We start from the raw sequence: 17,823 nt of genomic DNA, 5'->3' as shown, positions 1-17,823 counted from the left end.
AGCTGCCGAACCAATTAACCAACTAGAAGGATTACTGTTAATAGCACCAGTTTTCCTGTAACTTGAAATTGCTGGATAGTTTTGCTGAACTGTAAAAGCATTTTTAGTTTGCTTTCTGTTGCCACTCTGGAACTTTTCTTTATTAGTGCCACTTTGTTTTGTACGATTCCTTGCAAATGAAGGAAAACAACTTTACTGCTTGTATATGTTGATAATATAATTTTGGTTATTGAGGACAAACAAGATTGTACAAAAACAAGATTGGGTGCAGGCCTGGCCAGGACAAGGGGTCCTGACTGTGACAAAGGTGACATGTGTGCTTGCTTGCTTGATTAACAGCTGCTGGGAACTTCAAGGTCCCTGCTCTCCCTTCTTATGGTCTTTGTACTAGACATGGAGACTCAATAGAGAGCTTTATAATTTAGGAAGGCTTTGGAAGAACTGGTTGACAAGTCTTATCAGTCGTTGATGTATGAGCGGATTTTATTTGCTGCTATTCTGGGCTTCTGGTGCACCAGGGTTTACACCAGCATAATAGACTTGGCCAGGGTGCCAGAAGGGATACAATTTATGAGCTTTCTCCATTATCTGCACAGCAGGGGATGTTCAGTAAACAGTGCAGAGGCTTAGCTGAAGCATTCCCTGCTGGTTACCTGCTTTCAGCAATAGGGATCACTGTTTGGTAGTACCCAATTGGTTAGCTGTCAGATTCTAGAGCTTCCCTTAGGTAATTCACAAAATACAGAGTTCATTCATAAAACACAGTGTTCATTCATAAAGCAGTAACATAAATCTCCATTGCTACATATTGGGTATATATTTCAGCAGTTGAACGTACAGGTTTATGGCCATGCTGTAGTGTAGTGCTTATTCAACTGTGAATAAAAGGTGGCAGGGCTCATTGTTTTGGGGTTTGGGGTGGGGGGAGGTGACAAAACTGATTTCCAATAAGTGCCCCCCTTTATTTCCATAACAAGTCCTTGAGTCTGTACTCTGAATAGTGACACCAGGGACCTAGAAGGTGCAGGGCTTGTCAGTCCAACCCCTGCGCTGTCTCATCAGGGCTGACCTTCAGGCGATTGGAGCAATTGGGCCAAATTGGGCCCAGCGTGCCACTCCTAAAAGGGCTCCCACACCAGGGCAATTGAGATGGATTTTTATTTATTTATTTATTTATTTATTTATAAAAATAAAATTTTGCAGGCTTTGGCTGTGAACTGGGGGCCTACAAAAAAATTCAAGTTGCGCCCCACTGCCTCAAATTGGGCCCCACTGGCTAGTCCTGAGTCTCATAGATGCTGGGCCTTAGTTGCCCTGTCCTCGCATGAAGTCTTGGGTTTGCAATTTTGGGAGAGGGGAGACTGTGGCACTGGGGAAAGAGCAGGCTGGTGAGGCTCCCTAGATTTAGAGGACTGAATTGCCCTGCCCTCGCATGAAGTTTTGGGTTTGCAATTTTGGGAGAGGGGAGACTCCCCGCTGGGGAACGGGTGGGCTGGCGAGGCCCCCTAGATTTAGAGGCCCTAGGCTTCAGCCCACTTAGCCTATACATAAATCCAACACTGGGGCCCTGTCTGCTTTCACTGGCTTTGCAACCTGTGTGTGGATTGATTTGCTTTCTTTCTTTTAGGGATCTCACATGTGTCAAGGTATCTAGTGGGTGTCAAGGTTCACTTTATAGGACGGTATCTGACTGAAATTCGGACATGAGAAACAAGTTGAAACAACATGACACAAAAAGAACAAAGCATACGGGCAATAATGGGCACTTTGTAAGTCCCTCACCACTCTGCTAATTAGTATATTATCAAATCCCCAGATAGGTTTAGCTTCGCAAACTGCCTCCTTGTTTCAGCCTACTGTCTCATCACTAGCAGAAAAGTGGAGTGTCTATGTTTGTTTTTTCTACTGCCAAACCTATAAAAACCCATCCCTTGGGAAATGGATAGTGAAATTATGTGAAAGCAAAAAAAACAACCCACCACACATACTGTGAAAGAAAGTGAGGAAATGGCTGTTTATAATGGTACCTCGTTAGATCTCACAAAGATCCAATGATTAGAGCATTATACTTAAAATGTGCAGATACAAACTGAGCGAGCAGGAAAAGAATTTTCTGCAAATGACTATAATGAGACCACAAAAGTTATAAAGAGAGAAGGGGGAAGAAATGGGTCACTCCAGACAACGGTCAGGTGGTGTTAAACAAGAAAAAGGGCAGGGAAGTTGAATAATTGACTAATACACACATGAATATGAGAGGAAGATGAATATGCTGCAGGTTAATGGTCAGAGACATATTCAAGAGTTTCTAGTCTTGTTAGCAGTCCTCTATACTCAGGGCTTTACCAAGGTATTTACCAAGATATTTGAAATCACACTGCATCCTGAAGATAGATTCTCTTTTGGTTTTGGCAGTCTCCAAAAAAAAAAGTTTTGCAGCAGAACATGAGCAATTATTCCCTTTGCTAGATACCAACTGACAAGGAGAGGAAAAACATGTTCGTTAAAAATGATCAAGACTTTAAAAAGGGAGGTTTGGAGGGGTTTTGTTGAGGAAATGATAATACTGTGAATAAATAAATTCAGGCACACTGGATGAGTTATGAAATAGAATATTATATCCAAACTGACAATAGATTCATATCAACAAAAAGGCAAATTTAATGGGATCCCCCCCCCCATGAAATGTACACTTGGAAAAGCATCACAGTTCTTTTACATTGTCATCAAAAGCTCTGCACAACACTTCTGCCCATCACAAACACACAGCACTCTTCCTGCTATGGAATATATTGCTACTCCTGTGCTCCTGTTTGTATAAATTGTCCCTTAGTTGCTGGATTTAGAGAATCATGAGTCACAAGCATTAGTAGAACTGATACTAGGCTTGACCACCATGTCTGTAACAATATTTTCCTTCCTACAAAATGGAAGTGGGAGGGGGGATCTATGATGCAGTAAATTACCCCATACTACCACGTCCTGCCTTCCAAAAGGCTGTCATGAGTCTTGTTAGTCGATCTGAACTTGTCAGTTGCTTTCCCTACCATTGTTGTGCCTATTCATGACAGCAGTATTAAAAACCAAGTAAGGCATGCAACACATGTTCTCAGATAAACAAGGAGAGAGAAAAGTAATAAATCTTGCAATTCTAAAGTAGAAAAGCTGCCAAAACCCTGGCCTATCTCTGTCTCACAGCTTGAAGGAGGCAGAAACGCGACTTGTCCGATTTCCAGGGCACCCTTTGGGACTGAAACAGGACCTTTATCCAAAACTGCTAAATAATCTAAAATAGCTACTTAAAATCCACAATTTTTACACCTGAAAACCAGGGCATTCTTATTTGCATTCAAAGCTTTGAACTTAATACACAACACTGTGGTTGCAGTCAAAACCATTCAAGGACCATGGTCCTTGATTCTGCTACATACGCATTGTGCTAATGTAACCCTGTGTGCTGCATTTAACAATAAAGGTTAAAATGTAAAGGACCGACCCCTGGGCAGTTAAGTCCAGGCAAAGGTGACTATGGGGTGTGTTGCTCATCTTGCTTCAGGCTGAGGGAGCTGGTGTTTCTCCACGGACAGCTTTCCGGGTCATGTGGCCAGCCAGCATGACTAAACCACTTCTGGTGCAATGGAACACCATGACAGAAGCCAGAGCGCATGGAAATGCCGTTTACCTTCCCACTGCAGCAGTACCAGTTTATCTACTTGCACTGGTGTGCTTTCAGACTGCTAGGTTGGCAGAAGCTGGGACAGAGCAACGGGAGCTCACCCCATCACAGGGATTCGAACCAGCAACCTTCTGATTGATAAGCCCAAGGGGCTCAGTGGTTTAGACCACAGTGCCACCCTTGCATTTAACAATAGGCAGTCAGGGACAACAGCATATGGAATGTGGTCCAAGGTTTCTTATCAAGCTGGAAATTGTTAGACAAAAGATCTGCAAATTCATGCCAGAAAATACACATGCCTTAACACTGACCAGATTCTTTATAAAACATGTGCCATATTAATGGAAGCAGCCTCTTCTGAAAGCAAGAATCACACTTGGAACTTTCAATTTTCAGCAGCACCCTGTGCGATGCCAAAATTCAGTGTGCCCTCACCTATTGCCTTCCATTCTAAGTCATTGTTGGGGCACCCTCTTGGCTTGGCTCCAACTCTCTGGAGCAGATTTTTATGGGCAGCAGGGGAGCAGAGATGAAGGAGAAGTCCTCGTGTTCAAGTTGAAATCTGGTCCAATGTTGAATATAACTCATTTACTTGGTGGCAGGCACCGAGCAGAAGGGGTTGGATTAGCTCATTTGCTGATCTATCCTTCTTGACGTAGTGCAGGCTGCAGACCATGCGACCACAACCACCATAAGTTTTATGGTAGACACAGGACCCAATCAGTTGGGAAGCTCCTCTTGAGCATGCCCTACTAAAATGAGTAAGTGCCCACAAAACTACCATATAGTATTTTATGGATCTTCTGAGCCCATTATATCACCTCTGGCTACCTGCAATTTCACAGTAAACATACAGTAACCATAAATGGGAATTAGTTTGCCCTCTTGATGACTTTAGATGAGGTAGCACAAGCTGTTGCCTTGGCACTGCCATATCTAAAGCAGATGTGTCCATGGGAAAGTTTAGTAAGACAGACTGAAGTGTTTTATGAACACTAGTACAGAGGAAGACATGAGATAACCCTTCATCACTGACTTTCATACCTTTCTTATCTCCTTGAGATACTAATAGGGTGCTGATTTAAAGGGCAAATGAATTTCCTAGTGCACCATTGAAGCACGTATTTCAGGCTGCCTAGTGCCTATGCAGAAGCACATCAGAAATGCATACCACATTCTGACCGCTTCTGCATTCTGCCCTCTCTAGCAGATGGGGAACATGAAATAGATGTGTCACATAAAACCTGAAAGCTGCCACTGACCACTTGAACAGTCACACTCAAATGAATTCCAAATGATGCCAGGCATGATAAAGATGGCTAAAATAACCTGATACAAATGCTAATGTCTAACTCCTGGGTTCCTAATGGCATCTCACTGAAATGGCTGAAGGATTCTATCTAACCTTTGAGAAATGAACTTTCAATATGCAATGGAACGTGCACATCATGTCACATTACAACGTAATTATGAACCAGATGGATTGGAAGATCATAAATCATGCTAATTCAGTAGGTTGCATACAGACCTGATCATATTTCAAGGCGAACCAATGAAATAAAGGGGATCCCAGTTAAATGTGAATTAAAATTGTCATGTCTATTTCAGTGGGTCTAATCTAAGCATGTTTCAGTTGGGATTCAACCTATTGAATCTAAAACAGGACCTCACTTGTGTAGGGTTAAACGTCCAATACTTGTCACAGTATCTGAAAACAAGTTCACGTTATCCCTGGTGAAAACGAATGGTCATGTTTAAACATATTGTGAAACTTTAGAGAAGTAAATTTCAAAATTCATTAAAAGGGGGTTTAAACAGGGATTTATATAACAGAGCCATTTCCACCACCCTGTTCCCCCCATCATCCATCTTTATTTTCTGTCCAGAAGTGATTGGTATGCAAATATTTTATCAGATACACTGATTAAAGGTAAAGGTACCCCTAACCCAGGTGGCGCTGTGGTTAAACCACTGAGCCTAGGGCTTGCTGATCAGAAGGTCAGCGGTTCGAATCCCTGTGACGGGGTGAGCTCCCGTTGCTTGGTCCCAGCTCCTGCCAACCTAGCAGTTCGAAAGCACCTCAAAATGCAAGTAGATAAATAGGAACCGCTACAGCGGGAAGGTAAACGGCGTTTCCATGTGCTGCTCTGGTTTGCCAGAAGTGGCTTTGTCATGCTGGCCACATGACCTGGAAGCTATACGCCGGCTCCCTCGGCCAATAATGCGAGATGAGCGCGCAACCCCAGAGTCGGTCACGACTGGACCTAATGGTCAGGGGTCCCTTTACCTTACCCCTAACCGTTAGGTCCAGTCGCTGATGAGTCTGCGGTTGCAGTGCTCATCTCGCTCTATAGGCCAAGGGAGCTGGGATTTGTCCGCAGACAGCTTCCGGGTCATGTGGCCAGCATGACTAAGCCACTTCTGGCGAACCAGAGCAGCGCACAGAAACGCTGTTTACCTTCCCACTGGAAGTGCTTTCAAACTGCTAGGTGGGTACATAGCTGCCAAGTTCTCCCTTTTTTAAAGGGAAATTCCATTATGCTGAATAGGCTTCCTCGCGAGAAAAGGGAAAACTTGGCAGCTATGGGTGGGTAGGAGCTGGGACCGAGCAACAGGAGCTCACCCTGTCGCGGGGATTCGAACCACCGACCTTCTGATTGGCAAGCCCTAGACCACAGCACCACCCACGTCCAATACACTGATTATATGTACATAATTAAATCCTATCTTGATTCAGAAAGAGATCAGAGAGACTAAATCATATACACCAAAGGAAAAGCAGTCAGCTTGCAGTGGGGCTGCTCTATTAGGGTGAATGGGGGGGGCACTGTCCCACCAGCCTTCGTCTACCCTCAACCAGCTCACACTTGCCTGTCTTCTAATTTATAATCAATCCAAAGGATGGAAGTGACTGCCAGCTTCCTCCTCAGTCTCACTGTTTTCCTTGTAAATGTTTGTGGGGTAGGATGGGGCCAAAACTAGAATTAGTTGGCTCTGCTGCCGCCTACTGCCAGTCTCCCTGACTTCTCCCCTACCAGTCTCAGTGGACACCAGCCAGCTGGCATGGTACACAAAAATAATTTTTTACATTTTATTTACAAGAACCCTTTCAAGACAAAACAGCCCACCCTACTAAAAAAATTGGAAGCTTCTGGCTCAGCTACTTTTTCACTTCTTTCTTTTTGAAAAAGTGAATGAAAAATACTGTACTCGCCCTACTTAGATTTTTCTGTATATTTTTATCGGCCAAAGTCCAGTGCTGAAATGGGGGGCGGGAAAAAACTACACTCTTCCACTGAGCAAGTGTAAATATATTGCTACCATAATTTTAAAAGAAATATGGCTTTCACCACATTAAGAGTTCCTGTGCATGCTCTGAGCGATATAGAGGGACCTTGGGGCAAACTGCAATAAACATTTCTGAGAATTACTCGTAATCTAAACAAGACTAATATATATAGTTTGAAGTTGTTGTTTTTTTAAAAAAAAGTGGAAATTAACACACACTGATGGGAGTACAGCATAATAAAACAGTATTGCAGATTTTCAGTTTTGCTAACTTTTACCATTCAACATTTCTTTCTGCTAGGATATTAATGGCCCATGACCACAAACAATCAACATGCTCATTTACATTATGCAAAGTAGGATTACCCCAAATGTCTTCTTTCTTGTCTTTCACTTTACACAGCACAGCTTGCTGGATGACATGTTTAGTGCCCACTTTTCTGAATGACAGCCACTGATAGATAGATATATACACACACACAAACATTTTTTTCTATCTGCCCCATCCATTCTTTACAATACAGTACAATATTCAATGGCACCACTTTTTCACATAAGAAGTGTGTGTGTTTTCACACATTATATTCAATGAGTGTAAAATCTATGTTCACAGTAGTTAAGCTGTACAGTTTAACAAGAGTGTACTCTTTCACACAGACACTTGTATATGTGTAGATACAGCTTCTACTTACCATATTTTTTGCTCCACAACACACACTTTTTTCCTCCTAAAAAGTAAGAGGAAATGTCTGTGCATGTTATGGAGTGAATGCATGGTCCCTGGAGCCGAATTGCCCAGGGGCGCAAAGCAGATCGTGCTTTTTTAAAAAAGAAAGAAAGAAAGAGCTAAAGGCTAACAAGAGGGAAAGAGGGTGTTTAAAGGAAGCCGCTCAAAAGCTGATTGCAAGAGATCGGGGAGGGAGATAAGGGAAGCTAGCATGTAGGTCAAACTCCCGGGATGAGGTTAGTGGAAGGGCATGCTGTGTAAGTTTGCACTTTACAGTCCCCTCTCACTGTGCCTCATCCGCCTACCAAGTTTCCCACTTCTGAAGTTCAATAAAGTTGTGGCCAATTTTAATCCATATTCTGGTCTCTTGACTCATTATTTGGGGAATTGGGTAGGCACCACAGACAGGGTTTAGCGTGTGTGTCTGCAAATGTAACTCTCTGTATCACCCATTATTTGGGTTTCTTTTTTCCCTTTCTTTTTAACCAAAACAGAATAATCAGAACAATCAACAGACAAGTCATCGTCCAGAAACAAACACAACATTTACTGCTACCTGTCTATGGTACTTCTAAGCACTTGCTGCAGATGTTGGTTAGCCTGAGCCATTAATGCTTACACAGAAAACAGGATTTTGATTACCAGTCCATTATGATCCTTTGGGGAGCCCTTAAGATTCAGACTTCTCTGTCAGCACAGCATTTTTCCCCATCAGTGGTAAAGAGTGAATTTCAATGCAGGCTCTGCTGAACCACTTAGCTTGGCAATCTTTTCTTTTCAGGCCGTAATGGTTTTTGATATGCTTGCAAAGGGGTAGCTGGTTATGTTTTCCTTGATAGACCATTTCTCTAAGTATCCATTTCTAAGCCTGTGGAGGGTTCCTTAATGCTAATGAGGCTTTTTGTTATGCAGCCACAGAGTGGTATTTACATTCATGCAAATGGGAGTAATATTATCCCCCACTTAAAAGACAAACAGGACCATCATTCAAAGCAAATATCTCTGTGCAAGGGTGTATACTACTGAAGTCTTAAAGGTGGACATGTGAACATATGGGCAGACAAACGGCTTTCAGCTCATACATTCAGGGTGGCTTCAGACATTACTGTTTCAGCAGCTTTATAGACCCATAGTGCATTCCTGTTCAAATGCTAATGCCAGAAGTTGCCACCCACATTTTTAAAATAGCATATGCTTTATCAGCACCACAGTGGTACCTTGGGTTAAGAATTTAATTCATTCCGGAGGTCCATTCTTAACCTGAAACTTTTCTTAACCTGAGGTATCACTTTACCTAATGGGGCCTCCCGCTGTTCTCATCCTGAGGTAAAGTTCTTAGCCTGAGGTATTACTTCTGGGTTAGTGAAGTCTGTAACCTGAAGCGTCTGTAATGGCAATGGCAGCCACCAGAGGTGCCGAAACTGAGTTCCAGTGAGTTCTGGATGAAAACTGTGCATTATGGTTATAAAGCATGGCTCCCTGCTGAGTGTACCCACAAAGAACTTTAGTGGGTTGTTGTTGTTTAGTCGTTTAGTCATGTCTGACTCTTCGTGACCCCATGGACCAGAGCACACCAGGCACTCCTGTCTTCCACTGCCTCCCGCAGTTTGGTTAAACTCATGTTTGTAGCTTTGAGAACACTGTCCAACCATCTCGTCCTCTGTCGTCCCCTTCTATATGTGTGTGTGTGTGTGTATGTCCAGTAGCACCTTAGAGACCAACTAAGTTTGTTCTTGGTATGAGCTTTCGTGTGCATGCACGCTTCTTCAGATATCTACCTACATCAACTCAGTAGTGGGTAACCAGTGGCATAGCTGCCAAGTTATTCCCTTTTTTAAGGGATTTTCCATCATGCTGAATAGGCTTCCTCGCAAGAAAAGGGAAAACTTGGCAGCTATGACCAGTGGTCCTACATATGTTGTCAAACTTCAGTTCCCATCAGTCCCAGCTGGCATGGCAAACAATCAAACAGGATGTGAGTTGTAGTGGAACAACTTCTGGAGGGCCACAAGTTCCCCATTCCTGTGCTAAGTGAACAAGTACTGTCTTTTGTCTGCCTTTAATCTATTGCCAATCAATTGCATTGAGCAACTGTGAAGTCTCATATTATAAGAGGCAGGGGAATAAATCTCCCTTATCTATTCTTCCAACACCACTCATAAAATTAAAAACCTTTTTCATGCCCCCATCACTTGTCATGTTTTCTTAAACTAAAGAGATCCAAAATGCTTTGCAGGGAGGGTGTGCTCCCCTTGCGTGCTGGTTTCAGCTCTTCTTTTGTGGTTTCTTTCACCTACAGATTCCTTTCACAACTGCAAACTTTTATTTAATTTCAATTTAATGAAACTAGGAGCATCCTCTTCTAAAGCACCTGGTTACTCACACATTAATTCCCTTACAAGTGTTGTAATAACCAGGGTTCCCCCCCCCCATCATCATCATCTCATCTTAAATTTTTCCATTGTTTTTAACTGTGCAGTATTAGCTTCTGTAAGGTGCCTTGAGAACTCTGCAGAAGTGAAGTGTGTTGTGTTCTTTTTGTTTTATAAAGAAATAAGACTGAGTTGAATTCCAAACTCTGTTAGTAAGGACTTTATCAAATACTAGATATAAGATGGTGCACTCCCTTCATCTCCGGTCCAGAATGCATTACCCCTCACTTTCCATTCTAATGTTAGGTAATTGCCAATGTAACACTTATAACAGAAGGGAGGGGGGATTCATGTCAAATGGAATGCACAACCCCCATTTCCCTCCTGATTCCTTAACCAAAAGAGTTGCCCCCTAACCATGGTTCCTAAAAAATACCTCTTCCTTCCAGGTATGTATTCTAGGACTGAGGTGTATGGAAGCTTGATGTTGTAGACTCTGATGCCAAGAGACCTATTCATGGATAAACTTTTTTTCATCTTCTTCTAAGTGTAATTTTTGAATTTCTAGCAACTGTGACTCCAACAACCTTCTCAATTCCATCTTGATTCTTGCTTAATGTCCTTACAGTAACTATAGCTCAGCAGAGGAACATATGCTTTTTGAGAACAAGAAGTCCCAGGTTCAATCACAGATATCTCTAGTTGAAAGGATCAGGTAGCAGGTGATGAATAAGTGCTTTCTCTGCTCACGCCATGAGAGCAGACAACTCTGGACAAATAATCTGGCCTGCAATAAGGCAGCTTTGTGGACGCACACAGTGTGCTGGAAGATGCTGTAATGTGAAACTTTGAAGACAGCTTTGTATCAATATTCTGGTGCCGTAAGTGGTGCGTTTTAATTGGCATCAACATTGGCACACAAACAATTACAAAATTATCCATATGTTTGGAGACTAGTGTCTGAGCACTCTTCTACACTGAAACAAAGGGAGTGTTTTCCCTAAACAAGGAAGAAAAATAACACACAGTGTGCCTAAGAAGTCAAAATATGGGCTTGAGCATACTGTTGTTTTCTTATTTGCTGTGCACAATGTACAGAGAGAATAACTGCTATGCTGAGTCTTGGGTATCTTTCTTTTATTAAAACAATCTCTCTTCCTAAATGAAAACAACTTCCAAACACTGTAACATCTAATGAGCAATCACTCTTTGGAATAATAAAAGCATATATTGGATCCCTGGCGTGCAGAAGGATAGTCTAATTGTTTTCCCCCCTACTTGGAAAATGTGTTCTTCTGACACAGGGTAGAGTATCATTCGTCTGTTAACAATACTAGGTGGAAAGAGTAAGTGCTGCACACAAAACAAAGGGTCAGCATTTTGTTATATACCATTTTATATACAACCAGTTATCATTCTCCAATAAAAGAGTGTGTTTCTTTTATATTGGGGTGGCCCAATAGATTTGGCTGCCTGAGGCAAAGGACGTAATCCAACAGACTGGCAGCTGAATCTTACTTCAACACTGGTGATGGGCATACCTGAGGGCAGCAGAAGGCTAGCTTAGAGTGATGGGTAGACAGCTGCCGCCCCCTGGGATCTGCTGCCTGAGGCATTTGCCCCACTCTGCCTAATGACAGAACTGGCCCTGCTTTTATAAAGATGCAGTGTTTAGCAGTGGCTCTATATTCTAGCTAATTTTGTGAAGCACATCACTGGGAAACCCAGTCAAACTAAAGTTTGTTCTTCTATTTAATGGGATGCAGCCTTTCTGGTTTTAGCAGGGCTAAAATGACAAACCACATATGCCACTAGATTTCATTAAAATGGCATAATTGATTTTAACAGTTTCTCGCGCTTTCCTAAGGAAGTTGCTAGTTCCAAAAACTGCCCTGAGCTTCTGGAAAAGTAAGGTAGATATGCTTTTCAATAAATAAATAAGGTTTATTCAATGTTTGTACATTAGAAGTCATAAAATAAGACTCTCAATCAAAACAATGCTAAAGAAAAATTAGGTTTCCTTCTGGTTTAGTACTGCCTCTTCATAATTTGATTAAAAATCTTACCTCCAGCTCTTCCTAAGGCCTCAAAGCATTTCCAAGCTACTAAATGCCTTTTGCTTCTCTTTTATTCAACCTATTCTGTCCTTCAAGTCAATTTCTGTGTCTCCTGAAGGTGCCCAGATAAGAAATGATTTGGTTCAGAACTGCTCAAAAGTTTAATTTAATTGTATGTCATCTCAAACATGCATCATAACGCTTTCAGGATGCATAGAAGATGTTTGACTTCAGAAGCAAATGAATCACAAGAGATACGCATTCATACTTTCCACCCCAAAACAGATTTTCACACTTTCCCCCAAGGGGAGCAGTAATTAGAACCTAATTATCATATTAGTGGTTATTACTGCATATCAGCTGCTAACCATCTTAACCATTAGATTCTTAATGAAAGAAAATATCTGTGTTCAAAGAGGGATTAACCTGACCATTTGCATTTATGTGGATGGTGTGCAGTTCTAAAGAAGCATCACAGATTGTTTGCAAACAAAGACAAAGCTGCAGTTCTGAGTACTGTACTAGGTAAAGATAAAGGTAAAGGTAAAGAACCCTTGACATTTAAGTCCAGTCGCAGACGACTTTGGGGTTGCGGCGCTCATCTCACTTTACAGGCCGAGGGAGCCGGCGTTTGTCCGCAGTTTTTCTGGAGTGCTTTCAAACTGCTAGGTTGGCAGGAGCTGGGACAGAGCAACAGGAGCTCACTCCATCAAGGGAATTCGAACTGCTGACCTTCTGATCGGCAAGCCCAAGAGGCTCAGTAGTTTACACAGAGCTACCTACATCTCAAGTTGACTACTAGGTACCCAAGTACTAAGCCAGCATGGCGGTGTAATGCAAGGCCACCACCCCTTCCGCCATGCAGACAGCTTCCAGTGGGAACTTGACCTGCTACACAGAGGCCCAAGTGTGCTGAAACAACGTCAATTGTCCACCAGTCTTCCCCCCCCCTTTCCCCAAGAAATATTTCTATTTAAATCATGATACAAAAACAAAACAAGAAGATATAATTGAGCTTTAGTTAACAACACTTGCAGAGCTTCCATTTCTCATATATTTATGGAATTTTAATAGCCATAAGTAAGCATTATTTTCAAGGGCTGGTTGGTCATCACAATTGGTCCAGCATCAATCAACAAAGTCAATGGATGATATTCAGCTAGGTTTTGCTCAGAATAGACACACTGAAATTAATGGGTGTTTGTTAATTTCAGTGTGTCTACTCTGAGTAAAACTTAGTCGAATACCACCCAATGTCTCAGAACATTCAGAATCTGGGGCTCTTTGAGATTCAACAGCAAAGAGGAACAAGTCACAAGCAAAGACAAAACCTAACAGTTCAATTGAGAAAGCTACTTCCACCATCCTAATTTATTATTATTATTATTATTATTAGTAGTAGTAGTAGTAGTAGTAGTAGTAGTAGTAGTAGCAGTAAATGTATGGGTTACAACAATTCAAAATTCAATATTACAAATAGTTAAGACAACTCACAGTCACAGGGCTATTCATTACAGAAGGTTCATGCTTTTGCCCTGTCCAATGACTGAAAATCTCCCAAAGTAAAATAATACTGCAATTCCAAGATTGACAACATTGTTCAGTACACACTGTGCCTAATACATTATTTATCTAGTCAGTGCAAGAAAGGCTCTGCCTCACAGTCACTGCCACTTCATGAGCATGGTAGTTAAATGCATTTGTTTTCCCTCAAAAAAGGCTGGCTTATCACAAATATCTGGAGGATTTCACACTCAGTTGACGGACAAAAAGTTTCAGTAAATATTTCTTGATGACAGAAAACTGGATAAAAATGTGTTATTAAAATTTATCAAGAAAGAAAAGGTCACACACTAAATTATATTTTGTACTTTTCAGGGATGCCAAAACATTATTCTACTTTTCCTCTTTTTTTGCCAGAATGCAGATAAGATTAGGCACATTTTAACGTGTGTGCACAGCATGCAAGCATACATTTCGACTCCTGCTTCTCCCCAGTTTAGAATTATAAATTGACTGTTTTCTCAAAGGATTAAATTACTTTTATTTTAAAAAGGAGTCTTTAAACCCCTTGATGTATTTATTCGTGGAAGGATTGTAACATGACAACATTAGGTTTGAGGCAGAGGCCAGGGAAAGGTGAGCCTAGGGGTGGCCCTGCCTCTTCCTTTCAGAAAGTGTGGTCATGAGGAGAGAGCTTCAAATTGCAAACTGATCAGAACAGAATTTAAGACTGTGGGAGGTGTGGGTGGGGGATGAGCAACAAAGAAACTGAAATTGACTAGTTTGTCCATAATCCATATGAAGTTTGTCTGATGTTATTAGCAGCCCCCTATCTTGAATCCAGACACCCCTATGCCCAGAATTCTGTGTGAGACTATTGTGCAATTAACACAGGACATTCTGAAATACTGGTTTGGATCATGGAAAGGATCTTTCACAAACACTATAGTATCTGATGAAGTGTGCATGCACACAAAAGCTCATACCAAAATAAAAACTTAGTTGGTCTTTAAGGTGCTACTGAAGGAATTTTTTTATTTTGTTTCGACTCAGGCCAACACGGCTACCTACCTGTAACTAGAACTATAGTAACCATGTTTAGTTTGAAATTCACTTTCATCCATCAGTGAGATTCACTTCCAAGTAGGTAGAAAATGCTTGGAATGTTGCATAAAAGCTATGTATCAAAATCATAAAACATTGACATACTTGCAGTAAGGAAACAAGCTTACAACGTGCCCCTCATGTACATATGGTGCAATTCTGAATTAATCAACACAGTGCCCATGGGCATACATGCACACACAGGGCCCTATCCTCTGCCTGCTGAAATTAGGCTTGAAACCTAATTGTGTTTTTTTCAAACCTGATTGCAGCATGGTAGGAATGATTTTTGTGTTTTGGGGGGAGGAACAGCTGGGAAAGGGAGTTTTTGCATGACATATGCATCAAGGCCAACCAAGTCAAACCAGGACCTGTGAGAATGCAGAAATGCAGGTGTCCAGCTTCTGCTTCTCTCTGTTTCCTTTCTGCATTAAAACACAAGCAATTAAATATAACTTATAGTCAACATTGTTGTTCCCCAGGGTAATATGATGCCAAGAAAAGCATAATTCCTTTTCTGTATTCCATTTCCTTCCCCCCTTTTTTGTTATGATTTTCCTGCCGCATTACACTGGTCACCTGCTCCAAATCCATATGCTATAATTTTCAACGTATTTCTAAAATTCATAAATTTGCTTAGTCACAAAACACAGCTTCCTTGACAGAAAATTACAAAAGTTGGTGTGAGGAATGTGAAAAGAACATAAAATTGGTTTTATCCTGATCATGGCACATTAGATAATGACTAATGTTGTTCTAGGGGACCCAGGTGGCGCTGTGGGTTAAACCACAGAGTCTAGGGCTTGCTGATCAGAAGGTCGGTGGTTCAAATCCCTGCAATGGGGTGAGCTCCCGTTGCTCGGTCCCAGCTCCTGCCCACCTAGCAGTTCGAAAGCACATCAAAGTGCAAGTAGATAAATAGGGACCGCTCCGGCGGGAAGGTAAACGGCGTTTCTGTGCGCTGCTCTGGTTCGCCAGAAGCAGCTTTGTCATGCTGGCCACATGACCCGGAAGCTGTCGGCGGACAAACGCCGGCTCCCTCGGCCAATAGAGCAAGATGAACGCCGCAACCCCAGAGTCGGACATGACTGGACCTGATGGTCAGGGGCCCCTTTACCTTTACCTTTAATGTTGTTCTAATTACAACCATTTTTTTTTTTAAAAAGAATCTATTGGCCTTACTATAAAAAGAACCTTTCTAACTTTAGTAGGGAGAATTTTCTTTTAACACACACACAACAACAACCCAAGAGAGGCAAAATCAATTGCTTAGTTTCAAGGATGTTGAGATTACTTTGTGGTATTTATAGTTATCGAGATAATTTAAATTAGATTTAAACAAAGTCATCTTAAGTTACAAGCCAATACTTATTAGCAGCCACCCTTAAAAGAAAAGCAGGTTTTCTGATGTAGGATATTGATTTCTTCAACTACTACTCACCCCCAACCTTGTGTCTCGATAATGCAATTCCAAACTAAAATGAGTCAGAGCTGTGGAAAGGCATACTCTGAACAAGCATTGACAGGTTGCTTGATATGCTGCTCATGCTTTGGAAACAATGAAGTGTGACATTTTGTGCATTAAGGTTGGCTGCAAGTTTCCCACGAAATAAAGTCAGAATTGTCTTCCCTCTCCACACCACCCCAGGGAATATGGGAGTTGGTTTATTCAATTTACAGCCCACCCACCCACACCCACCCACACCCAAGGGGGGTGGTCCAGAATCTGAAATAAAACACTCCAAATGCTGCTTAAAAAAACCCAGTTGAATGCCAAACAATTACAAACCGAAAAGTAAAATCTGTGCCATACATGACTGGCTATCATTCTTGCCCATGAATGACAGCTCCTTAAAACCTACCCTGCATCAGGCATAGTCAGTGTGATGCCCTAGAATCATAGAATCATAGAGTTGGAAGAGACCACAAGGGCCATCCAGTCCAACCCCCTGCCGAGCAGGAAACACCATCAAAGCATTCCTGACAGATGGCTGTCAAGCCTCTGCTTAAAGACCTCCAAAGAAGGAGACTCCACCACACTCCTTGGTAGCAAATTCCACTGCTGAACAGCTCTTACTGTCAGGAAGTTCTTCCTAATATTTAGGTGGAATCTTCTTTCTTGTAGTTTGAATCCACTGCTCCGTGTCCGCTTCTCTGGAGCAGCAGAACACAACCTTTCTCCCTCCTCTATATGACATCCTTTTATATATTTGAACATGGCTATCATATCATATCCAGATGTTTAGAGTACAACTCCTGGCTGCTGCCCATGTTGACTGGGGCTGATTAGTCCCAAACATCTGGAGGCCCACACCTTGGCTACCCCTGCCAAAATAAGTGACAGAAGAATACAGTTGCATTAAAACTCATCACAGCACAGATAGATCAAGAAACATGCCTGTTACTATTGTACCTGACAAAAGCTTTAAGTTTCTCTTCATTACTAAACATAAATAAAATTAGCCTCATATATCATGCAGTTCTGAATATATCTCTCCCTTTCCCTTATGAGCACTGTGAAATCTAGCAAAGTTTCAATCAAGCCAGTCACCTTGGTTGCGGTTTAAATTTTGCATGTCACCTAAGAGCTTACATCCACATTGTACATCTGCTCTCTTCTGCCTCCCAGGTCTTTTCTTGTAAGCCAGCAGGGTAATGAAATTTGCAAATTCAGCAGTAGGCTGTGAGTTGATCCAGCCTTTCCCCCCCCCCTTCATCTTTTTGGTCTTAAAGAGAACAGCTGGCAGACAGAATGGTGGAATTGAAAAAGTGGCACATGGATACCCAAATCATTTATCCATGGTACATCTAACATTCTGGACCTGTTAATGGCAAATGTAATCAGAACTAGTTTCCTACTTGGCAATCTATGGGGTTGTGTTTTTTTTTTTGGAGGGGTGAAACTTTCAACACTGATGGGTTTTGGATATCAGCTACTTCACCTCATAATGACCATGTCCAGGTACTAAGGAGCTGTGCTCTTTCTTGGAAAATTATGGCTCACCTCATCTAGTTCTCAGCATCACTGACAAGCTGTTAAAACAGAATATGTAGGAAGGCTTGCTTTTGACTAGAGGGTTCTCAGCAAGGTATCAG

At 41.8% G+C, this 17,823-nt stretch overlaps 1 protein-coding gene across 1 annotated transcript in view; it reads right to left on the bottom strand.

Annotated features, from left to right (window-relative positions):
* LOC118082226 (glutamate receptor ionotropic, kainate 2) overlaps positions 1-17,823 on the bottom strand; it is a 282,953-nt gene that overhangs the window by 123,060 nt on the left and 142,070 nt on the right. The gene's annotated exons all lie outside the window — the stretch shown is intronic.

This window comes from Zootoca vivipara, chromosome 3 (assembly GCF_963506605.1).
Source record: "Zootoca vivipara chromosome 3, rZooViv1.1, whole genome shotgun sequence".
NCBI lineage: Eukaryota > Metazoa > Chordata > Lepidosauria > Squamata > Lacertidae > Zootoca > Zootoca vivipara.
This window is presented reverse-complemented; position numbering and strand designations above follow the sequence as displayed.